The sequence below is a fragment of the Armigeres subalbatus genome, chromosome 3, assembly GCF_024139115.2.
Source record: "Armigeres subalbatus isolate Guangzhou_Male chromosome 3, GZ_Asu_2, whole genome shotgun sequence".
NCBI lineage: Eukaryota > Metazoa > Arthropoda > Insecta > Diptera > Culicidae > Armigeres > Armigeres subalbatus.
In genome coordinates, this window is record NC_085141.1 from 224,126,234 (window position 1) to 224,137,349 (window position 11,116).

An 11,116-nucleotide genomic window follows, 5' to 3' on the forward strand; every position below is an offset into this window, starting at 1 on the left:
TTAATCGTTTCATTTCACAACGTCCCGTCCTGGGACCCGTCCAGTTCGACCAAGGGCCTCATACGCCTGTCACTGGCGAACAAAGCTCGTGTACTCTGCATCGAAGCTTAGAACCGGTGTTAGGGCGCAATCGTTAATGTGAACATTTTTATATTCGGTTAGCTACTGCAAATAAATTCTTTTTCGAGTCCTTATAATCAAGCAGGTAAATCAAGCATATCACATCATTATATTGCTGCATGATTGAGTGTTTATTTTTGATAAAATATCGAAAACAAAAGTGTGCATAAAAATTGCCTCGCCATAACGAAAAGGTGGTAGAGAATTAACACTGTTGTTTACAGTTTAGAACCAAATCCAGATGTCGCACATGTTGGGGTAGGGATTCAGTGCTACGCCTTCTCCCCCTGAGTTCGACACGTCTACACTGTGCCACCAAAGTACTCTTTAATGGGTAAAAAAATGCCCATTATGAAGTTAAATAGTTCAACTCTGAGACGAGACCTGCAAAGAGGAAAAAATGTAACTTCAGCTGCTGCCAGTCAACTGCTGTCACGAACTGTCAGGTGCAACCAGCAGCTTTTTGAGTGAAAGTATTGGTATCCCAAATAAAATATTCCACATCATTTTTGTTTTACCAAGACTTTTTTACTTTAACGAGTATTCCAAACCTTCCGTTTAGCTTGTTAAGCCCCAAACGCAATACAACGGAACGGCGACGGAAACGGAAAATTTGACAGTTAGCCCATATATTTTCTGTCAAATTTGCCGTTTCCGTCGCCGTTCCGTTGTATTGCGTTTGGGGCTTTAATAATCAGTAATAAAGCTGTGTTTTGTTCCCGGTATAAAAATCCTTATGAAAATGAATTAACTATTTCGTGAATTGGATACACTATTATTGTGCTCAGAAAGGTCCACCTCGGAGAACCTCGTAAACTCATTAAAGGGTAAATTTTCCCCCATTTTGAAGAATAAGTGGATCTACTCATATAATGAGTAAAACATCTTTTACTCATAAATGAGTAAACGCAATATATGTCAAAAAATGTGGCTTATTTACCCATTTTTAAAATTTGGTTTTTGTTTAAAATGGGTAAAAAACTCTCATTTTTGAGAACGGAGATAGAATGAAAAATAATAAAAATTGGATTTTTTGCGTATTCAAAGATAAGTACAACAAATGAAATGCTCAAGCTCATTTATTTATTTTACCATACATATCGTTAAATTCTATTCAAGTATATGTTGATACAATGACATTTTTTTCAATCCCCGTCGTGGCGTTGTCGAGGATGCACTTCCGTCGGTTCCGATCCTAATTAATCAAAACAAAGAACTATAGGTTATTGACATTCAATTTAAAATGATTTCAATTACTTACGTCCAAGTTTCTCCATGATCTCCGCGTACAAGTAAATAATAATAAACCTAGAATGCCAGAGCACGCATCAGGCAGCTTAATTTTAATAAAAACTTTCAAAGACTTTTTTCACCCATTTATGGGTTTAAAAACAAACGTTTTTGAAGTTGGTCACCATTCTCAAAATGGGTGTTTTTTCACCCATTTCAAGTTGTCAAATTTTCCCCATTTTCTGACAGCCCTATACAGGATCAAAAAATGGTTAAATTTTTACTCATTAATGTGTTTACGTATCTATCCGTGTTAGTGTTTCACCTCAAGTAAACAGTTGAAACTCGATGGTCAACTGTGATGAAAAGAAGAACAAGTGTCAAAACAAGAGAAAAGAAGCAGCGTCTTTGCAGGTCTCGTCTCAGGTTCAACTCATTAAAAGAGTAAATAGCCTTTACTCATTAATGAGTAAAACGCATATACGTCAAATTGAAGTGTAATTTTTACCCATTATGGCATTTTGAAAAAAAGTCGAGGTGGGTATTGCCGATTTCACCAATTTGAAGATTTATGTGTAGATTGTGGTTTGCCCGCTTCTTTTTCTCACACCCACTCTCATTTCGGGTTGATCGATTTTTGTTACTGAAATTTACCCAATTATAATCCATTACTCGTTAGGGCATCTTTAGTAGAGTTATAAATCGTATGGGAGTTAGGAAATGAAATTGAAACTGTAAAAATGCCATCTTCAACAGACGTTATAGTTTTAAAAATTCGAACAGTTTCGTCGGGAAATTTATAACTGGAATACTGCTCAGTTGTATTTTTGCACGAATTTGCAACAGAATTTTCTCGAGTTTTATTTCGTTCAAAACAATAGAAGATGACGTCATCAGCTACAAAAAATACTATTTCATCGACATCATAACAGTTTGACATTTGAATTGGCCTCGGAAGATTATTTTTTCGTTTTCCAGTATAAAACATGTGCAGCTTATAACTGCTACTGAAGATGCATTTCGTGTTTTATATCTTTGACAGTTATAAGATGTAAAACTCGGGAAATTAATGTAACTATAACTGTAACATTACTAAAGATGCCCTTAGTCACATGTAAGCGTGTACACTAAATCGATTCCCGCCATGATTTGACGTCTATTTGTTTTCAGATTGAGCACTCACACACAAATATTATACACGGAAAATCAAACTTTTTTGAGTGTATTGAGTGTGAGAAAAAGATGACTGTGAGAAAAAAAATCTCGCAAAACTCTTATGAAGTGCAAAAAGCGCAATAAATTTTGCTCATTTTATTATTTGTGTTTAGTAAGCAGATCAAGTAAAATTTCCAATCGATGATAATAATGTTTCAAAAACGTGGAAAATGAGTGAGCAAACGAGTTTTATTTATTTAGGTACTTATATGTAAAGGAAAAACAAAAGAATAAAATGACTTAATGAAGATAACATTATGAAGTTGACAACAGATGGCGACGTCGATTTATTTTGATGCCTTGCCTAAATTCGACTTTCCAGTGCCAGATGATGTTCATCCTTTCGACGACGCTGTCGGAGATGCTGATGGTCATCAAGAAACGGTGGTGATGAAGTACTGGGATCCGTTCGTATTGAGTCGTATATATGTAGTAAATTAATCGATTACTTCGAATAATCGATTAATCGTGATAATCGATTACAGTGTTCGTTCGCTAATCCAGGTTTCCACGCTCGGTAATGGCGGCTTGTTGGTGTGTAAAAATCAATCGGTCACTGTACTTTTGACACTAGCTGGAGGAAAACTCACTGGCGAAAAGGCCTTTTTTCCCTTCCCCTCACCCAGGAACGCAAGTGGGCTTTCCTCCAGCTAGTGTCAAACAGTACAGTGACCGATTGATTTTTACACACCGACAAGCCGCCATTACCGAGCGTGGAAAGCTGGATTGGGGCACGACCACACCCCAACTAGCGAATGCCGTTCGCTAATTGGGGCGTTTTGACAAGCGTCAATTTTGTTTACTTTTTGCATTGAACAAAGGAAAATTTTACGCGCCAGAAAATATCGATCCCGCCAAACACGGAAACAAAACGTCAACGCGTTTTTTACATCACATTCTGACGTTTAGCTGCTTTTTAATTGGATTTCGCCCCAATTAGCGAACCCCCAACTAGAAAAACCCCAATTAGCGAACGTTCACTGTACTTCCCAACGATGGACCGATTCAATAATCGACAAGAATCGAGAGTAATCGATTTGTTGCTAATCGATTAATCAGGATTTTACGACAACGCTTAGATGTCGATTACTTCGGTTAATCGATTCATCGTTGTGATAATCGATTAATTTTGAATCGATTACCCGCATAAATGAAAACCATCTACAGTATTCTTGCTACTATTCACTCGCATTAAGGAGTACTGTAGCTAATTGTGTAATCATAGATGTACAATGTAACTATATGTTGACATAGAATCAATACCATACAGCATGTTTCATCGATAGTATCATATGTAATAATGTCATATTTTATTGTTTATTTATAGTGCCTTATCTTCCGTTCTTTCGAAATAAACAATAATAAACTGTAAATAATTTATACAAGGTATGTCAACAACATGATATATGGCTGTGAAATAATTATGTATCTTCTAAATCTAGTTTTGTTTTGTTCCGGTGTTGAATCACAGTTAAGAATTATATCTTCCAATGATAAATATGCGATTAACATATTAGTTCAGCAATGATGCTTAAAAGACCACAGAATTATTTTCCCGTGTAGCTGTTGTTGATTTCGTTGGACAAAACTAGTTCGGTGGAATCAAAATGTTCCTTGTTCAGTTGTTTTGCTGAACTTTCTACTTACTTTTTGTACTTAAAATCATTGGTAAGTAATGAAATTTGTGTAATCCATTCAAATGGTGTTAAATAACAAAATTTTTCTTCAATTCTCAACAGTTATGATTGCGAAAAAGTGTGGAAGAAGAGCTCCCTTAGTTCCAAAATAACGTGATATTGGTAAGTATTTTGTTAATAAGATATGTACTCTGCATATTTATAGTGTAGGGGTTTTCCTCCTGCGTGTTTTGTAGGTAAATTTCGGATTCTCTTACATGCAGCTTCCCGGATGCCCAAAGAAAAAGCAAAGACAAGCTGGCTCAATTTTACTTTGCTTATATTTTATTTTCAAGGAGATCAAAATATATATCTTACAAATAAATAACTAAGATGTATCAAACACTTGTATTCTTTTTTTGTGAGAGAAAATGATACCTAATTTCCTTTTGCTATAGGTAAGGTCAGGGATACGGTGTGCCGATTTTTGTCATATAATTCTACTATTTGCATACTATATTTCATATTGTTCTCACCTCAAACACGGATTATAACTGGACCATACCACATGTTGTATTATGAAATTAATGTACTGAAAAATGCCCTTTTTTATACGGTAATTATACTTAACCGCCCATTACCCGTATGGTCGATTTGCCAATAACAACATACCATACTGTGAATATCATTTATGGTGAGGTTGGTGTATCTTTAGTATAAATAACAGCCAGAACAGTAGAGGTAAAGTTATTTATAGTCATGAACGTTTTGAGAAATAATCCACATATGGTTCATGATTATGCGGGTACTATACTCAACGATGAATCGATTCAATAATCGTCAAGAATCGAGCGTAATCGATTAGTTACTAATCGAATAATCGAGATTTTACGACATCCCTACACCCCGCTCGGAAACTTCTTCTATCTCCCGTGATATCTCTGAGACAAAAAATGAGTCTCCTATAGATATTTTTGATCGATTTCTAGAACCTGTCAGATCTCAAATCCGCCTCAAATGCAACAACCGTTTAAACCGGTGTCTACCTCAAATTTTAGACGAGTATACGAGTCTATAGACCCAATGAGCTAGACTTTACTAAAGTGGCGCAGATCAGCGCAGCGTGCCACTAGTAGTCTCTTTCTCTCTCCCGTTGTTCTTATGCAACGCAAATAGTGACGTCACTATTTGCGTTGCATAAGATAAGCGGTAGAGTAAAAGAGAGAACTAGTGGCACGCAGCGCTGATCTGCGCCACTTTAGTAAAGTCTAGCCCCTTGGAGTAGACCGTTTGAACCGGAAGGGATTTGACATATCGATTCTCTTAGATAACGTAGAGATATCTAATAGACAAGGGTACCACAGTTCTTCTAGATGTTTGCTAGATGTGGTAGGAGACATGGGTACCTAGTGATTCTTCTTCTTTTTGTTCTTGTTTGTTTTCGGTTTGTTTCTTTTGAAAACTATTTAATCATTTTGTTATGAATATCTATTTTATTAGTATTTTTTTACATTATTGCGAGAGCTTTTCACACAGGACTTTAGTTGGAATCCCCGCAGTATTCCCTTAGAAATCTCTACAGGGTTTTCGTAGGATTCCCCACATGAATCCCGTAGGAATCCCCAAAGTATTCCCGAAGGAATCCCCACAGGATTCCTCAAAAGATTTCCTAAGGAATCTTTACAGGATTCCCGTAGGAATCCCCACAGGATTCCCGAATGAATCCGAGTCGCCACAGCATTTCCTTTCTTCTCAGACAGGATGTGTGTTTTAATGTGCCGGTCGAAGTGTTCAGCCTTGAAGATCACATGAATTTCTTCTCCAAATTTTGACATTGCTGCTCCATATGGCGCAATACAAGCTGTGCTCGGAGCCCTCGTGAGCATTGTCGACAGGCAAACAGTTCTCCCGGTTTGTAATGATCTCTAGCATGATCCGTTATTGGTTATCTCCGGAAAAAATGTGGCTACACAGTCAACATGTGTTCTCCGTGTTCACGTGCAAACATGTTGGGCCTGGTGGTTCTCCAAGAAGTCCTCAGCATACGGTTTGGTGTGGACGTTAACGTCGGCATGAGTTTGGTTCCGCGTGGGTTCGAAGATGGCTCCGCAGTTCGGCAATTCTAATGCCGCATCGCAAATGCTACAATTGCCTCCGTCTTGCGCCGCTCGGCAAGCATATCTGCCGTTAGAACCAGTTCCAGATCGGTCAATCCTCGTTCCGTTATTTGATACTTCCTGCGCCATTGGAAAATAATAAAATTCATATAATTTAATATACATTTCATTTTTATTTATTTAGTTTACATCTAAACAGATAACACTGAATCAACAATTTGACGCCACAATACACGGTTCGAGGCCGCATCTCTCCATCCTCGGATACGCACCACGCTCGCCAAGTCGTTTTGCACCTGGTCTGCCCATCTCGCTCGCTGCGCTCCACGCCGTCTCGTGCCTGCCGGATTGGAAGCGAACACCATCTTTGCAGGGTTGCTGTCCGGCATTCTTGCAACATGTCCTGCCCATCGTACAAAAGATATTTTAGTTACTAGATAAAGATTATCGCTGTCGTCGCTGTCCGGAACATCTTTTGCTGGCGAGGATAGGGGAGCTTAATGTCAAAGAAGGAAAATCCATACGATTTGACAGCTTGGTACCCAACATGTTCCGGACAGCAGAACAAAGGGAACCGAAGCGACAATCTTTATCTAGTAACTAAAATATCTTTTCATCGTACCCTTCCGGCTTTGGCTACCTTCTGGATACTGGGTTCGCCGTAGAGTTGGGCGTGCTCATGGTTCATTCACAGACAAACAGACGTAACACTGCTCATTTCAACATCGTTCACGTGTTTAACGGTTGATTTGAAATTCATCTGTGTTACGCGATTGTGCCAAGAGAGGCGCTAGTGTTCAATCGCTTTGACATTTGATTAGTGTTTATGCTGCTGAATGTTTTATGTGTTGATGACGATGATGATGATGATTCATATAGAAGTATGCGTTAGGAGCAAACGTCAAATGGAAAATAATCATGGTCGACTGTGTTTCTCGCGATTCTGATAATAGATGGCAGTAGTGTTTTCTGAAAAAGGTATGACGATAATTTTTCGAACAATTTATATGAAGAGTTACGTTTGTTTGTCTGTGGTTCATTCTTCGCCGCCACACACCGTCTTCTTGCACACCGCCAAAGATGGTCCTAAGCACTCGTCTCTCGAATACTCCGAGTGCTTGCAAGTCCTCCTCGAGCATTGTCCATGTTTCATGTCCGTAGAGGACAACCGGTCTTATAAGCGTCTTGTACATGACACATTTGGTGCAGTGGCGAATCTTTTTCGACCGCAGTTTCTTCTGGAGCCCGTAGTAGGCCCGACTTCCACAGATTATGCGCCTTCGTATTTCACGACTAACGTTGTTGTCAGCCGTTAGCAAGGATCCGAGGTAGACGAATTCCTCGACCACCTCGAAGGTATCCCCGTCTATCGTAACACTGCTTCCCAGGCGGGCCCTGTCGCGCTCAGTTCCGCCCACAAGCATGTACTTTGTCTTTGACGCATTCACCACCAGTCCAACTTTTGTTGCTTTTCGTTTCAGGCGGGTGTGCAGTTCTGCCACCTTTGCAAATGTTCGGCCGACAATGTCCATGTCATCCGCGAAGCAAATAAATTGACTGGATCTGTTGAAAATCGTACCCCGGCTATTACACCCGGCTCTCCGCATGACACCTTCTAGCGCAATATTGGGCAGGCACGAAAGTCCATCACCTTGTCTTAGTCCCTGGCGCGATTCGATCGAACTGGAGTGTTCGCCGAAATCTTCATACAGTTTTGCACACCATCCACCGTTGCTTTGATCAGTCTGGTAAGCTTCCCAGGGAAGCTGTTGTCGTCCATAATTTTCCATAGCTCTACGCGGTCTATACTGTCGTATGCCGCCTTGAAATCAACGAACAGATGGTGCGTTGGGACCTGGTATTCTTGAAGGCATTTTTGAAGGATTTGCCGTACAGTAAAGATCTGGTCCGTTGTCGAGCGGCCGTCAACGAAGCCGGCTTGATAACTTCCCACGAACTCGTTCACTAATGGTGACAGACGGCGGAAGATGATCTGAGATATCACTTTGAAGGCGGCATTAAGGATGGTGATCGTTCGAAAGTTCTCACTTTCTTGTAGATGGGGTATATAACCCCTTCCTTCCACTCCTCCGGTTCTTTTCGGTTTCCCAGATTCTGACTATCAGTTCGTGCAGGCAAGTGGCCAGAATTTCCGGAGCCATCGTGATGAGCTCAGCTCCGATAAAGGATGGTATGGATGGTAGCCAGCTGCTTTATTGGTCTTTAGCTGTTGAATGGCATCCTTAACTTCCCTCAAGGTGGGGGCTGGTTGGCTTCCATCGTCCGCTGAACTGACGTAGTCATCTCCTCCGCTGCCTTGACTTTCACTGCCTGTACTCTCAGCGCCATTCAGATGTTCCTCGTAGTGCTGCTTCCACCTTTCGATCACCACACGTTCGTCCGTCAAGATGTTCCCATCCTTATTCCGGCACATTTCGGCTCGCGGCACGAAGCCTTTGCGGGATACGTTGAGCTTCTGATAGAACTTGCGTGTATCTTGAGAACGGCACAGCTGTTCCATCTCCTCGCACTCCGCTTCTTCCAGGCGGCGTTTCTTCTCCTGAAAAAGGCGGGTCTGCTGTCTACGCTTCCGTCTATAACGTTCCACGTTCTGCCGGGTACCTTGCTGCAGCGCGACCGCCCGCGCTGCGTCCTTCTCCTCCAGAATCTGTCTGCACTCTTCGTCGAACCAATCGTTCCGTCGACTTCAACCCATATACCCGACGTTGTTCTCCGCTGCGTCGTTAATGGCTGCTTCAACTGTATTCCAGCAGTCCTCTAGAGGGGCCCCATCGAGCTCACCCTCTTCCGGCAACGCTGCCTCGAGATACTGCGCGTATGCAGTGGCGACATCAGGTTGCTTCAGTCGCTCTAGGTCGTACCGCGGCGGTCGTCGGTGCCGAACATTGTTGATGACGGATAGTTTTGGGCGCAGTTTAACCATCACCAGATAGTGGTCAGAGTCGATGTTAGCGCCACGATATGTCCTGACGTCGATAATGTCGGAGAAGTGCCGTCCATCAATCAGAACGTGGTCGATTTGTGATTCTGTCTGCAGTGGTGATCTCCAGGTGTACCGAAACGGGAGGCTGTGTTGGAAGTAGGTGCTACGAATGGCCATATTCTTGGAGGCGGCGAAATCAATTAGTCGTAGGCCGTTTTCGTTCGTCAGCCGGTGAGCGCTGAACTTTCCAATAGTCGGTCTAAACTCCTCCTCTTGTCCAACCTGAGCGTTCAAATCTCCTATGATGATTTTGACGTCGTGGCTTGGGCAGCTCTCGTATACTCAAGTTCCAGCTGCGCGTAGAATGCGTCCTTATCATCATCAGTGCTTCCGGAGTGTGGGCTATGGACGTTGATTATGCTGAAGTTGAAGAACCGTAATTTAATAATTAATAATTTAATATACATTTAACATTAAATTCTCAATCCACAACTATTTTAGCTACCTAGAGTGTTTATGTCCTGTTATTGTTAAATGCACATAATTAAATTTTACATTCACCGGCGGAAAACGAACTAAATAAAATGGCGATGCAAGAAGATGCACGGACGCCGCGGACTACGGACTGACTGAATGAGAAATTTTTTGACAAAACCGCTTCGATTCACAAGAGTGTGGGTAAGGGCTTAAAAGGGAGTTGGATCGAGCCTAAGAGCATCATTATCGGTGGCGAGCATTTTAATCACCCGCGCAGCGCTTTCATTTTAGTTTCGTCACTCGTTTCCGTATCGGTCACTATTTTCGGCTCTCAAGTCGGTTGCTGTATTCCGTACCGGTGACGTTTGACAGTTGACCGTTCATCAAATAGCAGCGCTCTTATCGCGCTATCAAATTTGGTCACCTGTCTGTCGCGCTACTGTTATAGCAGCGTGTTTAGTAGCGACCGGTAAAGTGTCAAGTAATGATACTGCGCTGCCAAACGGCTTAAACTCACCACCGGTAATCTTGCTCTAAGATGAAAATGAATGTTGACTAATATGGGGCACACACTTGTGGTATTCGTACCATGGTACAAGGCGACAAGAAAATAATTTCAAGGCTATCTTTAATAAAGACAATAATTGGTATGGCACTCATTTCAAGATTTTTGTACCATGGTATGAATACCACAAGTGTGTCCCCCATATAATGTGGTTTCTCGGATAAAAATGTACTATTGGTTCAATAGTGTAAACAATTGAATTACCATACAATGTACGGTATACAATAGGATATATTGTTTCTTGATGGTTGCACAGATTGTATCCACTATAGATAGTGGAATATATAGATGAGCGAAGATAAATCCTCTGTCTCCAAACGAACTGTCAAACGTGTCTCCAAACGAGCATGACGTCACGATTTCAATGGAAACGTTAAGGGCTGTGACGTCATATGCACGTGTGCACGGGCAAAAAAATTGACTCAGCCATGCTTTCGCTCATCTATAGATTCTACTATCTATAGTATCCACGCTAGATTCCAGATCTCTTGATATCCTTTCCTTCCAAGTCAATACTAAATTTTCAAAACGACTTATCTGCTTTTGTAAACAAAGATTCAAACGTCGATTTGTCGAATCTGAGAGCACTCCCACGCAAACTAACACCGTCAAACGGTAGCCGAAGTCTTCATCTATGTGTTGATGGTGTTGGTTTGCGTGGGAGTGTTCTCAGATTCGACAAATCGACGTTTGAATCTTTGTTTACAAAAGCAGATAAGTCGTTTTGAAAAATTTGTATTGAAGTATGGGAAGCATTATGCAGGTAGGCGTATACTGTTGAGTGACCCCCTGGTTTGCGGCTGAGATGTTTGCGGAAGGAACATGGAAAATG

The 11,116-nt window shown here is 41.2% G+C and overlaps 1 long non-coding RNA gene across 2 annotated transcripts; it reads left to right on the forward strand.

Moving 5' to 3' along the window:
* Positions 1–3,710: 3,710 nt before the first annotated feature.
* LOC134226018 (uncharacterized) lies at positions 3,711–4,559 on the forward strand. 2 transcript variants are annotated; one of them, XR_009983371.1, is made up of 4 exons: positions 3,711–3,951; positions 4,008–4,233; positions 4,305–4,364; positions 4,439–4,559. It is a non-coding gene; the product is annotated as an uncharacterized LOC134226018 (long non-coding RNA). The 2 variants fall into 2 exon arrangements; XR_009983370.1 differs by having other exon boundaries at positions 3,711–4,233.
* Positions 4,560–11,116: the final 6,557 nt, after the last annotated feature.